This window comes from Lissotriton helveticus, chromosome 5_1 (genome assembly GCF_964261635.1).
Source record: "Lissotriton helveticus chromosome 5_1, aLisHel1.1, whole genome shotgun sequence".
In the NCBI taxonomy this organism is placed as follows: Eukaryota; Metazoa; Chordata; class Amphibia; order Caudata; family Salamandridae; genus Lissotriton; species Lissotriton helveticus.
Genome location: NC_136065.1, coordinates 2,010,506,031 through 2,010,521,804, shown reverse-complemented (window position 1 = coordinate 2,010,521,804; position 15,774 = coordinate 2,010,506,031).

The window sequence follows — 15,774 nt, the reverse complement described above, 5'->3', positions numbered from 1 at the left end:
CCTGCCCTCTGCAGCGTCTGGTCCATGTACTCTGGCCTGGGGTTGTTGGGGTTGGTTGTCATTGTTTTGCAAGACATCCTCAAAATCCAATTCAAGACCTCTCTTAGTAGCTACATTGTGCAGCATGGCACATGTTGCAACTATCTTAGAGCAAACTTCAGGGCGATATTGTAAGGCACCTCCTGTTTTATGTAGTATGCGAAATGTAGATTTCATAACAACAAAGGTTCTTTCTATGACATTGCGTGTTGCAATATGGGCATGGTTGTACTGTTGCTCCTTGCGAGTAGTAGGTGTCAGATAGGGTGTGAGTATGAATGATCTGATACCATAAGCACTATCACCTACAACACATGAAAGGGTTCAAAACAAGCTATTCGTGTTAATGAAACGTATCCATTCACTACTTTAATTGAATTCCATAATAATCACTTACCAAGCAAATAACCATCACCAAATTCTCCAGCCAGCAGTCTACCATGAATAGCACTGTGTCTAAAAATGTAGGAATCATGAGCGCTTCCAGGAAAGCTAGCAACAAGATCAGTTACAATTGTTTTAGAGTTACATATAGCTTGAATGTTGAGAGAATAGTAACATTTCCTATTGCGGAAAATGTACTCATTGTCAGAAAGAGGACAAATAGGAATATGTGTGCCATCTATGCAGCCTATGACATGTGGAAAATGTGCCAAGTTGTAGAAGTCTAACTTGGTCTGAAGCAATTCCTGGGCAGTTGTAGGGAAAGTAATGTAATGCCTTATCCTTTGCAACATAGCATCTAGGAAATTATTAAAAAACCTAGACAGTGAACTCTGGGACACCCCACCAGCAACAGCTATGACACCCTGAAAAGAACCAGAGGCAAGGAGGTGGAGTGAACAAAGTACCTGAACATGAGTAGGTATGGCTTGGGTCCTACGTGTCTGCTTCTGCAAAATTGGGTCCAAATCTGCAATCAACTCTAAAATAGAATCACCATTGAGCCTATACTTATCATAAATCTCTGGCTCTGTCTGCCCTAATAAAGTTATGCGCAATCTAAATATTCTTTCACTAATCATCCTTCTCCTCCTAGCAGCAGCTCTCAACCTCATCCTACGTGCAAATACAATGACTGCAGCCATAGTGAATGTTTGTATGATGCATTTGTGTTACCCTTATATGCCTTTCTAATCACTGTCACCTGATTCTCTATTTGGAAAAAAAATACCACCAGCTCAGACCACTTCTAAAAATAAGAATCGCAATTTGCGATTTCTAAGAAAATCGCAAATTGCGATTTTTCATGCATGCACATTTTCATACAGAAAATGCGATTCCTTAAAATTTGCGACTCAAAGTAGAAATCGCAAACACAATTGCGATTCCAAAATTTGCGAAATATACTTTCTCATTGATGCATCCCAAAATACTATTTTGCATTCGCAAACGGCCGATTTCAGCGAATCGCACCATTTGCGAATGCAAAAACGAATGATACATGTGCCCGTAAATGCAGAATTACTCCTCTTGCGTAATTATGTGTCATCTCGCCGAATTATGGGGTAATTCCTTGTGACTGGCCTGGGGTAATTCCTTGTGACGAGTTACGCCCACCCCTGGTAATAAGCCTCAATGGCAAGGGGGAATGGAACGTTACGTAATGACCCAGGTAGCAATGCTCATTGGTAGCCTCAGAGGCCAGAGAAGCCCAGCTCTTGCTGGAGCAGGTACTGCAGCCATTCATTCCTGGTCTGTCTGAGGAGAGTGCACAGCAGGTCATTGGAATGTGTGCCAGGTGTGCAGCCTGCCTCAGTGGTTGCTAAACTGTACTGCTGGTGAGGTGCCCTGCATTCTGTCAACACGATGCCCGTCTATACATGCATGGCATAAAAAGGATTAAAGAAAAAAAAGTTAGGTTTCCTCAAGCAACTGTTCCCTCAATGAGATGCTTGAGGAATACACAGTATATCACGAGTCACAGTTATAGTTACCCAGTGCCAGATGGATGTGGGCTGAATGATTTGTGACTGACACCTACACCTGTTCAGCCCCCTCCCTCTCCCTATAGATCACACTAATGTAGCATGAGTTGTGCAAGTGCCACTAGGTGCTAACTTTCACCCTGAGAAATGCACTCCAAAGAAAGTTTACCATCCATTTCAGGGCGGAGTTTGTGTTGCACTAAAAGAAAAATGTTTCCATTTCTTATAGCCATGCAAGCAATGGAAACAAACAGACTTTCAGGTTTGTGGACATATTGTCAGAAAAGTCACGGAGGAAGGGTTTGGGGGTTGTTCTTAGGCACACCTTTAGTTTCAGGAAGAGAAGGTAGCTATTTAACGAGAGACCTATTCTCTGTCCAAGAATGATTTACATTCAAGCCAGACTTACAGACTGAGACAAAACCATGTCTGCCTCAAGAATGACTATTGCTATATGAGGGATTGTCAGGAGGCTGCTGATAAGATTACAAGTCCTACAAGATGCTGACTGACGTGTGTTCCCGTCCTCATAGGTAGAGAGGAATTGCCATAAATAATAACAACAACAACGGCATTTATCTGGGAATCTTCTTCCATACAAACATCATTACTACTTACAAATTGAATAAAATCCAATGTCTATAAAAGTGCGGATAACACAGTACAAGCCCTTATTTAAAAACGTCATTTTCAGTACCCTTTGTCTCGAAAACTACATTAATAAACATAGCTACTTTTATAGTGGTGCTTTCAGTTTAAACTTGTAATCAAAAACAGTGCCTGCTGCCTATACATCCTTCTTAAGTAACAGCCTTAAGTCCTCCTTTCCTTGATAAAATGAGGCCATGGAGGAATACAATGGATCAGTTGAGAAGGCGTCTTCGTTAAGCAGCACATACAGGGATTTCATTACAAGACCGGAGGCTATCCGTATGCATAACAACTTTTATTTGACACTCCTGCAGCACTTTAAAGAACCTCAAAGTAGAACCAATACACTAAAAAAGAACACAAAGTCCTTAAGTATTCCAAGAACACCAACATTCTTCCTCTTTTATTGCTGCTCCTGGAACAGATAAGTCAAACTCTTTTCATTTTCCTGTATGTGTGTATGGTTTATTATAAATTGTTGATTGTGGTGGAGTTATAGTTTAGATTTAGAGCTATCTTCTAATTTAGGGAAGAATGCTCTTTAGATTTGTTTGTTTAGTTTGTTTCTAGTAGTGGTTAAATGATAAAAAAAAGTAAGGATAAGATTGGGAATGTTTTATAAAGTAAATAAAAGAAATATGTTTAATTAAATTTGAAGTATTTTCGAGTTCGTAAATCTGTAGAATTAGAGTAGAACATCTGTTATTTAAACATTATTTATTTTGATATAGGGTCGGTTGAAGATGAGCTTACCTCTCGCAGTGGCGTTTTTTAAAAAGATGAGCCTCGCGTTAAGGAAGGCAAGCAGTGGCGTATTCAGAGGCAAAAGGCTTGCGGTGGTTTAGAACTCGGTAATACAGAGGCAGTAAGCGCTTGTAATGAAGGAAGGTAGTGGCGTGTTATGAGGCGGCCGGCTCGCGGTAGGAATGATCTCGCGTGTGACGTCTGACGTTAAGACGTTGTTCACGCGAGATTGGCAGCCATATTGGATCGGGCATATTACAGTTTTGAAGATATGTAGTACGCGGAGATAAAGATCGGTTAAACGATTGGATCCGTGTAAGTTGGTGAAAAGCTTTTTTGTATTCACAGAACGAGGAGAAAGGGAAAGAGATAGAGGAAAAAGTGTGGAGAATTATAGGAAAATAGGATTTGAGGATTTTTTAAAGAGTAAGGTTATTTGTTATTGTTAGAATGGAAGAGAATATTGAGAAAAGTTTGGATATTTCAGGAGGAAAGATTAATGAGGAGATTGTCAAAAAGTTTATAGAGTTTGAGATGAAAAGGCAGGTTAAAGATACTATGAATGAGTTTCTAAAAAGTAAGAAAAGGAGTGCTAATGAGTCAGGAGACGAGTTTTATTCTCTGTCTGAGGGTGAAGGTACGAGTACGTAGAAAACAGGCAAGAAAAGGTCTAAAAAAATGAAACATATTGAAGAAGTGGAAATGGTTAAAAAACGGAAAAAATGATATTAATATCAAGAAAGGTGTCCCTTGCGGCACGAGGAAAGGTGTCCAAAGCGGCACGCATGGAGAGGATGCCCCTTGCCGCACACAGGAAGAAGAAAATTTTGAAGAAGAAATGCAAAACATATGGTCACGAAAGTATGATGATGTATTAGATGAGTAGGATTTGGAAGAGGATGATGGATTGGAGGAGTTTGAAAATATGGAGGTGGAAGCCTCGAGTGAAAGTATTAAAGATCCATTTGGCAGAGATATGTTCAGCCCAATTAATATGAAACACCCAAGAAGTGGCGAATGGTGGCCCATGGACCACATTGCCAAATGTATTAAAAATTGGATTTCAAAGCCCTTGGACAGAGAAGTAAGGAGATTGATGAGAGCAGAATGCTCCAGACCTAAGATTGAGGAAAAGGTCTGTGCTACTCCTAATTTGGACCCAGATCTGATTAGTTATTTATTTAGATTAGAAAGGGATCCGAGAAAAGGGATAGAGAGATCATTGAAAATATGTCAAGACAAATTGTTGGACGTGTTAGGTCCATTGGGAAGAATATTGATTACGGCTGAGGACGCCTATGCTAATGAGGAGCAGATTGATATTGAATTGTTGAGAGGTTGGAGCCAGAGGGCGGTAGTTCTCTTGGGAAATGCAAATGCAGATTTACTTCAGGAGAGGAGGAAGGCAATATTGATGTAGATCAATCGTAAGTTAGGAGACTTAGCACAGAAGGAAGTTCAGGAGGATGGAAAGGGTCTCTTGTTCGATGATGGTTTGGTCAAGGGAATAGGAAAATATGTAGGAACATTTTCAGCGTTGGATAAAGCTATGGGGAATATGCGAAAGATGTTTGGAGTTTTTGGAAGGGCCAGTAGAAGGGGACCCTTTACTGGCCGTGGCATGCAGAGGTCCCAATATGGAGTACAGAACAACTATCAATATGGATGGCAGAACAGAGGAAGGGGTTTTCAACAAAACCCCAATTTTTACCCAACAAGAAGAAGATATGGTAGAGCGAGGAAATATTCGAGGGGACGAGGTCAGAATAGTGGAGGACACGGTAAGTATGGGGATTTCTTTTGGTTTTTCCCATTCAGGTGTAGGAGGTCGGATAAAATTTTACAAAGAAGAATGGGAAAAAATAACGAAGGACCCTTGGGTCTTGCAAACTGTTCAAGGATTTGTAATAGATTTTGTGAGTTCTCCCTTCCAGGAAGTAGAACCAAAAGAGATATTAATGTCTCAAGAGCAAGAAGCTTTTGTGGAAAAGGAGATAATATCTTTATTGGAGAAAAATGCAATAAAGGAAGTGGAAGAGTGGGAGAATTGTTATCTAAGCAATTTGTTTTTAGAGGAGAAAAAAGAAAAAGGGTGACGTCCAGTATTAAATCTAAGAGGTCTAAATAGTTTTTTGGTATATCGGCATTTCAAGATGGAGGGTATTCATTGCCTAAGGGATTTGTTAAAAGAAAACGATTGGATGGTAAAGTTGGATCTAAAAGATGCCTACTTTACAATTCCAATGGCAGAGGAATGCCAAAAATATTTACAGTTCAGGTGGAAAGGAAGGATTTATCAGTTCTTATGTCTTCCTTTCGGATTATCCTCAGCACCTTGGTGTTTCACAAATGTGATGAGGGTAGTAGTAGCATTTTTTTGAAAGAGAGGAATGAAGATGATTATATATCTGGACGATATTTTGATTTTGTCAGACTGTCAGAGGGAGTTGAAGAGTGCTATGAAGGAAGTGATGGGAATGCTGGAGAGGTTAGGTTTCATAATAAACAAAGAGAAATCCTGTTTGATTCCAACACAAAACATTGAGTTTCTGGGTTTCATGGTGGATACGATGTCATGTCAATTGAGTCTTCCATGCAAGAAACTGAAGAATATAAAGAGAGATATAAAACAGTGTTTGAAGAAAGAGGAAATTTCTATGAGGGAATTAGCGAGAATTATTGGTCTGTTGAATTCATCAGTGCAGGCGATTTTTGCAGGTCCATTACACTATCGGGCTCTGCAGAGAATGAAAGGGAATGCCTTGAGAAAAGGATTGTGGTATGGAGACAAGTTAGCTTGGGATGTGGAAGGAAAGAAAGAATTATGCTGGTGGTTAGACAACATGGAGGCTTGGAATGGAAAGCGATTTTTGTATGACTCCAGATTTTGTGATAGAATCAGATGCTTGTATGACTGGATGGGGAGCACGTCTTGGAGATTTGGAAACAGGGGGAGCATGGCCAAAAGAAGAGAGAATGAAACATATCAATTTTCTGGAATTAACAGCTGGGCTTTATGCTTTGCAAAGCTTAAAAGAGAATATAGTAGAGAAATCGGTTTTGTTGAGAATGGACAATGTGACAGCTGTGACTTATATAAACAAATTGGGTGGAAGGAAATCCAAGAGTTTAGCAGATTTAGCCAATGATTTTGGGGTTTTTTGTATGGAACACAAGGTGGAAGTGAAAGCGGAATATTTACCAGGGGAGTTGAATGAGAACGCAGACTGGAATTCAAGATATTTGAAAGATTACAGCGATTGGAAGTTGGATGTGAATTGTTTTTCGGAAATAAATCCAAGATGGGGACCACTGGAGGTAGATCTTTTTGCGAGTCGTTTGACTGCCCAGTTGGAGGAATATTACAGTTGGAGAGCAGATCTGAAAGCTTCAGCAATAGACACGTTCCAGCAGAAATGGTCAGGGAGGAAAGTATATGCTTTCCCTCCTTTTGCGATGATTCAGAGGGTTTTGCTGAAATTGAGACAGGAGAGGAGTCAAATGGTGTTAGTGACTCCGTTTTGGGTATCTCAAGTGCGGTTCCCTTCAGTAATGGAGTTAGCTTGTGCAGAACCTTTGTTGATGCCTGCCTGGAGAGGTCTTCTCAGGGGCGCAGAAGAAGAGGAACATCCTTTGGTTTTGAACGGGGTTTTGAACCTTCTTGTTTGGAAAGTTTCAGGAGTTCCAGTGGAGTTGAAGGGCTTTCGTCAGAGGCTGCAGAATTATTGGAGGATTCATGGGCTCCAGGGACTAGAAGAAAATACAGAGGAATTTGGAAAATTTGGTCTGGTTGGTGCATGTCAAGGGGTCTGGATTCCGTGGAAGCTTCTGTAGTAGAAGTAGTAAATTTTTTAACTGAGAAATTTAAGGAAGGTTTGGAGTACAGAACTGTAAATTGTTATAGGTCTGCAATTTCAGCTCGTCATTCTTTGATACATGGGAGATCAATAGGGAGAGATGTGATGGTGTGTAGAGTTCTAAAGAGCATGAGGATTAGAATACCTCCTAAGGCCAGATATAGGTTTTTATGGGACGTTAATGTTATGTTGTCTTTGTTTCAGCAGTGGCCGGATAATAGGTTTTTAGATTTGAAAAGACTGTCTGAGAAATTGGCATGTTTACTTTGTCTTGTTTCATGATCCTTCTCCTGAGGCACAGCCGGGAGTGTTGTTTGTTTATGTAAATCGCCATTTTTAAAATCTGTTTGCTTTAAAGCTCATTTTTAAATTGTTGTCACTACGTTCCCTTGCTGCACCTCATTGGGCACTTGCTCTCACATTAGCACTTCCGCGCAGCCGAGATAAACGCTGCTGCGGAAATAACTCTGAATCGGATGCCATCAGCCGGTCTTTAGGCCCCGCCCACTCGTCCGAGGACACGCCCCCTTTGCCTACATAATCGAGCTGACCGATAGCTCGGGTTAGATCCTTCTCCTGAGGCACAGCCGGGAGTGTTGTTTGTTTATGTAAATCGCCACTTTTAAAATCTGTTTGCTCTAAAGCTCACTTTTAAATTGTTGTCATTACGTTCCCTTGCTGCACCTCATTGGGCACTTGCTCTCACATTAGCACTTCCGCGCAGCCGAGATAAACGCTGCAGCGGAAATAACACTGAATCGGACGCCATCAGCGAGTGAGCTGGTCTTTAGGCCACGCCCATTCGTCCGAGGACACGCCCTTAACCTGCTACAAAAAGATGTTCACTCCGCGTCCACGCAGCGGACGGGCGCAGCGGGCGCGCCGTCAGCGCGCCGAAGGCAAGCCCGTCTGGGCCCGTCCGGGCCCAGCCGGACCCAGGCCCAGTCACTATGTCCGTTTCCCACGAGGAACGACTCATTTATTCGAGAGACAGCCTCCAAGCATTCAACTCTGGGAAACTCCCTGAGTGCAGCTATATCCATCCGGAAGGTAAACCTTTCATTAACTGTGCCCTATGTAATCCGGCCTCGACCATTTTAAACAATAACGGCCCTCAGATGGGCCTTCTAAATTTTCGGTCTCTCCCCAAACACGCTCATGAAATCCACCTCCTACTTCAGGAGCTTGATTTCGATGCTCTGTTCCTCACAGAAACGTGGCTCACTTCTTGGTCGGAGTCAGACATCATCAATGCTCTCCCCCCAGGCTATCAAATCTATTCCCAAAACAGACCCCTCGGCAGAGGAGGCGGCCTGGCAATAATCTATAGAGAACAATTTGCATGCAGAGCTAACAATGTCCCCTACGCACTCTGTGTCGGGCTGCTGATATACCGCCCGCCGGGAACTCCAGGGAATTTCGCAAGCTCCCTTGTCGATACAGTCACGCAGATAGCTACTACCTCTCCCAATTTCCTCATCCTGGGAGACCTCAATCTTCACTTATCAGACCCCAAGGACCTTAATGCAGCAGAACTTCTTATGGATCTCTCGTCCTTTGACCTTAGACTAGCTAATTTAGAACCCACCCATGATAAAGGGCATCTTCTGGATCCAGTTTTCACAAACATTACGGGCCTCACTACAGGCATTCCCATTCCCCTTCCTTGGACAGACCATTTCCTAATACCCATAGTGTGGAACTTCTATATTCCACCCGTCCAACAGGCCAAAACCCGGACTATTGACCGACGCTGGCACAAACTCTTGCCAGATGAATGGGCTTCCAAGCTTAGGGCCACGCTTTCTCCCCCTGTTTCGGATCCAGCTAGTGCTGATAATGAGTTCAACTCCTGGCTCACTATATCATTAGATTCACTTCTCCCTAAAACTTCCATCCTGAGGCGAACTAAAAGAGTGAACCCTGCTCCATGGTACACTCCTGAGCTTAACCTCCTTCGTAAGGAATGCAAAAGATCAGAACGCTCATGGAGGAAAGATAAAACTACAGTCAATAAAGACGCTTATCGGGTTTCTCTAAAAAATTATAAATCGGCTCTTCGCAACACGAAAAGCATTTTCTACCAGGAAAGGATAGAAAGTTCTTCCTGCTCTAGCAAGGAAACATTCATCATTCTGAAAGAATTACTTAAAACCCCAGATCCCACTCCAAAGAATCTGCCAGACCCTAAGATAGCTGCAGAGAAATGTTGTCAACTGGCTAAATTCTTTGAGGACAAGATCCAGAAAATCCTTGCTTCTCTGCCACCTATTGATTTTAGCGAAGAAGACTGTACAAACCCAAACCCTACCACACCCTGTCTAAACTCTCTTGGACCAGTTACTGTTGAAGAGGTCTCAACCATGCTGGATATGATCAAAAGCGGTTCTCCTAGGGACCCAGTTCCCTTACGTATTCTCAAGAAAGTGGCCCCCACTATCGCTCCCTCATTAACCCATCTCATTAACACCTCATTGCTCCAGGGAGTAGTTCCCCCCAGTTGGAAGGCGGCGGTCGTCAAGGCGCTACTTAAAAAACCTTCGCTGGACCCCACAGACTTGACCAATTATAGGCCAATTTCTCTCTTTCCCGGAACCAGTAAAATTGCTGAAAAACTTGTGAATAAAAAACTATCACACTATCTGGAGTCCAATAATCTGCTCAGATATTCGCAAACTGGATTCCGCCCAGGACAGGGCACTGACATCGCCCTTCTCGCAGCTGTGGAGGAGGCTAGAGCCCTCTTGGACGCAGGAGGATCAGTGGCAGTGATCCTCCTGGACCTCAGTGCAGCCATCGACACCGTCAACCATCGGGTCTTAATCAATCGACTCAGGAACATCGGTGTTGAGGGCACTGCTCTGACTTGGTTTAAATCTTTCCTCGACCACCGCTCCTTTCAGGTCTGGGAGAATGACATCCGGTCCCCTGACACCCTCCTCCAGTGTGGTGAGCCACAGGGCTCATCTTTAAGCCCAACATTATTCAATGTCTATATGGCCCCACTGGAAGAGGTTGTCATTCCGTTCGGAGTGGAAATTATCAGCTATGCTGATGACACACAATTAGTAGTGTCTCTATCTCACCCTAACCAAAAACCCTCGGACCTTTATAATTGTCTTACGGAAATCCAAGGATGGATGAATAAGTCGGCATTAAAGCTCAATGGCTCAAAGACGGACATCCTCCTCCTTGGCCAGAAAGGGCTTTCACTCTCGCATAACCTTTGGCCACCCTGTTTGGGTGATCCTCCGGCCCCCAAGCCCGAGATCAAGAACCTAGGAATCTGGCTTGAAAAATACCTCTCTTTCAAGACGCAAGCCAATAAAGTCGCCGGAACCTGCTTCGGGCTTCTGAAATCCATCAGGAAGATTTTGCCACTACTTCCTCCTGTTTCCCAGAAACTGTCAATCCAAGGCCTTATTATATCAAGGCTGGATTACAGTAACACCATCTATCTGGGTGCCCCCGAAGCAACTCTTAACAAACTCCAAAGGATTCAGAACGCGGCTGCCCGGATCCTCACCAACACTCCGTCGAGATCCTCGGCCAAACCAGCACTGAAATACTTACATTGGCTCCCAGTGAGAGAGCGAGTGAAGTTTAAAGCTCTTTGTTTAGCACACAAACTTCTACAGGATAAAGGCCCCTCCATCCTAAAAAAATTCATAAAGCCCTATAAAGCCGCAAGATCCCTCCGATCGGACCATGACCACCTCATCACTATTCCCAGAGTGAAGAAGGTCCGTACGGGTGGACGGCGCTTTTCTGTCAACACAGCCCGCCTATGGAATTCCCTTCCTCTCGTTCTCAGGATTGAACCAGACTATCTCCGATTCAGGAAACGGTTAAAAACCCATCTGTTTCCCTGAGCCCTTCCCCTCCTCTTTCCTGTCACTTCCCCCGTTACCCTTTGGTCTGTAAGGATCTTAGCGCTGGGATACTTACGGGTGACTACGCGCTCTACAAAACCCAATAATAATAATAATAATAATAATAATAAAAGAGTTTCAGATGTTAAGGCTTTGGAAGTTGATAATAAAGTTGTAGGGCCAGATGGAATATTTTTTGAAATTCTTAGTAGAACTAAAACGATGTTGAGTTCGTTTTTTTACCCAAGTTTTAATGATAACAAGAAGTTGTGTGTAGTTGACTGTATACAAAAATATGTGTGCAGGGTTTTAAAAAATAGAAAGGCTGGTGATAAACAGCTGTTGAGTTCTTATGTGAAACCTTTTCGTAGGGTTAGCACTGCTACTATTTCGAGATGGGTTAAAAATGTGATGTCTGACTGTGGGATTGATGTAGGATTGTTTAAATCCCATTCCCTGAGAGGTGCTATGGCGAGTAAGATGTATTGGTCTGGCGCTTCTTTAGGGGATTTTTAAAGGCAGCAGATTGGGCTAATGCAAACACTTTTGCAAGGCATTATTTTAGACCAATTGAGAATGTTTCAAATTTAGTTTTAAGGGGCTTTGAACATGCATAATGATAGCCTCCGGTCTTGTAATGAAATGGCGATTCTCCAAGCTTTAGTGAAATGAGAATCAAGAATTCATTAAAGACATGGAGGCTAGCATTATTCCTCCCTCCGCAACCCTTTGGTTAGGAGAAGGGGATAAGGCCTTTGCTTTTTAAATAATTGTTAACAGTTGGATATAGTTATATGGATTTCTTTTTTGTTGGAAATTTAGTTTTAATTTGTGTTGTGTTTTTTCTTATGCAGAGTAATGGATGGAGTTTATCAAGAGGATGAAAATATGTTTTTCTGGAAGGAGTTTTTTCCAGTTTCAGCATTAAAAGAGGAAGAGTGTTGGTGTTCTTGGAATACTTAAGAACTTTGTGTTCTTTTTTAGTGTATTGGCTCTACTTTGAGGTTCTTTAATGTGCGCAAGGAGTGGCAAATAAAAGTTGTTATGCATAATGCTAGCCTCTGTGTCTTTAATGAAATCTTGATTCTCATTTCACTAAAGCTTGGAGAATTGCCATTCCCTTCAGTCTAAACGGCTAAAGTAATTGGCTGCTCCAAAGAGAAGTACCTTTCATTGGCTTACATAATGTCCTGGGTGAAAGAGAAAGGTTTGGACTAGGAACAACTCCCAAATAAAATAGTTCAATTTCTATTCTTTCTTTAATAGCCAAATAAAAATGCACTTTTTGTTTTTACATAATCCTGGTCTGTATTAAACAAATTTACATCATGATTTCTGTCATCTTGAATTTCTCTAATGTCGTTGATGACCGATACTAATGGCTAACCATTCTCAGAGCGTAAGCTTTCTTCAGGGTCAGAAAATAACACCTCAACTTTACTTAGAGGCTAGCAAACACCGGGCACTTTCAGAAACAATTCCTCAGTTAATCCCTGGAAGATTACTCTTAACACTAATATGCACATCGCTCTGGCAGCATGAGTGGAAATGGTTCTCACTTACAATAAGAAATGGCTCTGCAACAACTCAACATACATTACTATCACATTGGAAACCATAGGTAAACACCAAAATTCAAAACCCTTTCTTTAATATTGCATTCTCACTATACTTTGAGTTATATATTGCTCTATTCATTGAAATGAAATGAAGATTTAAAAAGCGGTTTACTACCCGTTGAAGGCATTGCAGAGTGCCTTAAAATAAATGTTGTTTCTTAATTGGGAGGCAATGAAGCTGGGCAAGTCCTTGAGCAACAGATGGATACTTGGGAATTCCCAGGATTAGGCGCACAGCGGCATTCTGAAGGACTTGACATTTATGTAAGCATCTCTTCTGGATGTTGGTGAATAAGGCATTGCAATAATCCATCTTAGACATGATGAGAGTGGAAACTAAATTTTTGTGTAATTCAGACTTAATTTGGCTGAATAGTTATTGAACAACTTCTGTAGACATATGCGAGAAGGATGTCAATATGGGCTTATGCAATGAAGCAATCTTATCAGAAGTGCTGAAGGAAGAACCTGCCAAAACCAAAGGGGATGATGGGCGGAGTGTTGAGCATTGCAAGCACTCACCCCCAGTCAACTGATCTGGGTTTAATTCATCATCATTCTTTAGCTCACTCCGCCACCCCAATTCAGACATGGCCATATGCAAATCAGTCTGACCCTGTGCCTCTTGGGAACAGTTCAGCCCGAACTGCCAAGCCATGTCTTCCCTGGACCGGAAACAAGCATCCTGGGACCGGTTTCTGGCTAATCAGCCGTTATCAGCCAGGCTAGCTTGAATCCAGTGGCAAAGTGAGCAAGGGACCCACGTCTAGGCATACCCTGCCAACTTAGGGCGAACAAAGCAAAACCAAAGAGGATGATGGACGGAGTGTTGAACATTGCAAGAACTCACCCCCAGTCAACTGATCTGGGTTTAATCCATCATCCTTCTTTAGGTCACTCCGCCACCCCAGTTCAGACATGACCATATGCAAATCAGTCTAACCCTGTGCCTCATGGGAACAGTCCAGCCCGAAATGCCAAGCCATGTCTTCCCTGGACCGGAAACAAGCATCCTGGGACCGGTTTCTGGCTAATCAGCCATCATCAGCCAGACTAGCTTGAATCCAGTGGCAAAGTGAGCAAGGGACCCACGTCTAGGCATACCCTGCCAACTTAGGGCGAACAAAGTAAAACCAAAGAGGATGATGGACGGAGTGTTGAACATTGCAAGCACTCACCCCCAGTCAACTGATCTGGGTTTAATCCATCATCCTTCTTTAGCTCACTCCGCCACCCCAGTTCAGACATGGCCATATGCAAATCAGTCTGACCCTGTGCCTCATGGGAACAGTCCAGCCCGAAATGCCAAGCCATGTCTTCCCTGGACCGGAAACAAGCATCCAGGGACCGGCTTCTGGCTAATCAGCCATCATCAGCCAGGCTAGCTTGAATCCAGTGGCAAAGTGAGCAAGGGACCCACGTCTAGGCATACCCTGCCAACTTAGGGCAAACAAAGCAAAAGCAAAGAGGATGATGGACGGAGTGTTGAACATTGCAAGCACTCACCCCCAGTCAACCGATCTGGGTTTAATCCATCATCCTTCTTTAGCTCACTCCGCCACCCCAGTTCAGACATGGCCATATGCAAATCAGTCTGACCCTGTGCCTCATGGGAACAGTCCAGCCCGAAATGCCAAGTCATGTCTTCCCTGGACCGGAAACAAGCATCCTGGGACCGGTTTCTGGCTAATCAGCCATCATCATCCAGGCTAGCATGAATCCAGTGGCAAAGTGCCAAGGGACCCACGTCTGGGCATACCCTGCCAACTTAGGGCGAACAAAGCAAAACCAAAGGGGATGATGGACGGAGGAAGAACCTGTGACATTTTCTATCCTGGCCGGGTCATTCGGAGCAATGTTAACCTTTGACTCCTGCATCATTGGGGAGTCCATCCCATCTACAGAGTGGATGGAATAAATATTAGAGGAAAGCAAGTTATAAATAGGATCAACCTCATTCTTGAAGAAGGAGGCTTTGGAGTTACAGAAGGCCTAGTCAATGGAATTATTTTTGGCTTCGGAAGCTCGGTTATATGTTTTACTATGTCATAAAGTTCCTTGGAAGAATTTAAGGAGTTTTGAATTTTTGCAGTGAAATAGCTGGATTTTACTTTTACATGCATCATTCTGTAAGATAAAATGGTAAGTTTATAAACATTTTTATCTGGGGTGTTGTAGTCTATACGCCATTTCTTCTCTAGTCTACGATAGACTAGCTTTTGCATTTTAAGACTATCGTCAAGCTAAGGTTCTGAAAGGGACCTTCTATGAATATTTTAAGCTTTCAATGGAGCTACATAATTAAGAGCGGCGATAATCCAGTGCTGGTAATCTTGTCAAGATTCCTATTTATTTCTGGAACAGATTGTGCCAGAAAGCTTTTAGAGGGTCAGAGCTAACTTTATGCCATGGCCGGCCTATCAGCACAGAAGGTTGTGGGCAGGGCCGGACTTGCTACCGGGCAGTTAGGAATGCTGTTGAAATGGGGGCTGATTTCGTTAATGGGGACCTGCGTGAGCTAAACGAAATTCGTTTTGCTTTCAGTATTTCAAAACACACGCACGTCTCCACGGACGAAATCAGCCCCCACTGCAGTAAGTCCGGCCCTGGTTGTGGGCCATTGCTTGGATTTTTTTCCACCAGTTTTAAATGAAAGATGACCGCCGGATGCATACTAGTAATCAGCAACCAATAAAATTCCAACAGTCTTTCTCATTCTCCAGCAACCTTTAACTGACTCTGCAGAAAAGCATCATAATTGTCAGAAACCATCCCATGGGCGTAGCAGGTACTTTACAGAATGAACCATCTGATAATAATGATGCAGAAAACCTGTCATCTGACATTCCAACTGGAAATGGCTGGACACGCATCACCTCCCAGGTTTTTACAGCATTTTACAAGACTTTTAAATCTCGGCGCCATCTTGAGTAGGGTAACTATTATTTAACAGTGCCCAGTGATGAAATTGTGTGTTGTGATCTCCTTTTGTAATGTAACTTTAATGAAGGAATGTCTACCCGGTGACACTCCGTGTAGATTGTGTCGCGGGTTGCAGTCCCTC